This window comes from Octopus bimaculoides, chromosome 29 (genome assembly GCF_001194135.2).
Source record: "Octopus bimaculoides isolate UCB-OBI-ISO-001 chromosome 29, ASM119413v2, whole genome shotgun sequence".
NCBI lineage: Eukaryota > Metazoa > Mollusca > Cephalopoda > Octopoda > Octopodidae > Octopus > Octopus bimaculoides.
In genome coordinates this window covers 4,084,611-4,085,944 of record NC_069009.1, presented here as the reverse complement: position 1 = coordinate 4,085,944, position 1,334 = coordinate 4,084,611, and the positions used below count along the sequence as shown (strand labels likewise).

Here is a 1,334-nt window from a genome sequence, read left to right as displayed (position 1 = left end):
GGGAATCATTACATATTTAGAAATATATCGTCAATGAAATACAATAAAAATTAATTAATCAACTTACAGAGTTTTTAAGCTGGAAAGATATTTGAATATTTCTGGCTTGATTTTCTTCAAACCAATGGCACCCAGATTCCTGTAAATTAAAATATGTTAAGAACTTGTATGGATCAGATTTGTGAGAGAATAATTAAATATCATGTCTAAACAAGTGGATTATGGAAGAGATGCAGAGTAGATTACGATGATGATAGGTTGGATAACAATGATGGGGATAATGATGGCGGTGTGTGTGGTGGTAGCTGTGATAGTGAAGTATATGATGATGAAGTGGAGGACATGGAAATATGATGGCAGTTTTGATGATGCTGGTGTTATGATCCCGATAACGAGGTGTGATGTTGTTAACGATGATTATCCTGCTAATTTTGCTAATTAGCATGTTTAATGTGATAAGTATGATATTGCGGATGATGATGTTTCTGTTGGCGATGATGGGGATGGTGTTGAAGATTGTGCACCTGATCGTGATGTTTAATGGTAATAGATGACGTTGATGATGAAGAGGACGATGCTGAAGTTGACGATGCTTGAGTTGACGATGCTCAAGTTGACGATGCTCAAGTTGACGATGATGAAGTTGACGATGATGAAGTTGACGATGATGAAGTTGACGACGAGGAAGTTGACGACGATGAAGTTGACGACGATGAAGTTGACGACGATGAAGTTGACGACGATGAAGTTGACGACGATGAAGTTGACGACGATGAAGTTGACGATGATGAAGTTGACGATGATGAAGTTGACGATGATGAAGTTGACGATGATGAAGTTGACGATGAGGAAGTTGACGATGAGGAAGTTGATGATGAGGAAGTTGACGATGATGAGGTTGACAATGATGAAGTTGACGATGATGAAATTGACGATGATGAAGTTGACGATGAGGAAGTTGACGATGATGAAGTTGACGATGATGAAGCTGACGATGTTGATGGTAGATAAATATAAAAATGGTGACGAATATGATAACGGCGATGGTGACAAAAACGAAGACGTCAATAATGATAATGGCGGCGGTGGTTGTGATGCAAATAGTACAGGTTTAAGAAGAATAGAAAAATAGCAGCAGATAGAGAAACAAACAAAAACTATGAAGAAACCATAAAAGAGAGAAAATGAAGGGCACTGGGAAAATAAAGAAGAAGAAGAAGAAGAAGATGAAGAAAAAATGTACAAAAAGAAGATATCCTCATACATATATATATGTATATATATATATATATATTTACTTGGAGAATGGAGCAACAAATACAAGAAAAAGCATT

General features: G+C 36.7%; 1 protein-coding gene across 1 annotated transcript in view; it reads right to left on the bottom strand.

The window, feature by feature from the left end:
* The window catches only part of LOC106878254 (uncharacterized), a 23,844-nt gene that overhangs the window by 18,325 nt on the left and 4,185 nt on the right, over window positions 1–1,334 (bottom strand). Inside the window, exon 3 of the mRNA XM_014927428.2 lies at window positions 68–139. The gene's annotated coding sequence lies outside the window, so the exon portion shown is untranslated. The remainder of the gene's footprint in view (window positions 1–67; window positions 140–1,334) is intronic.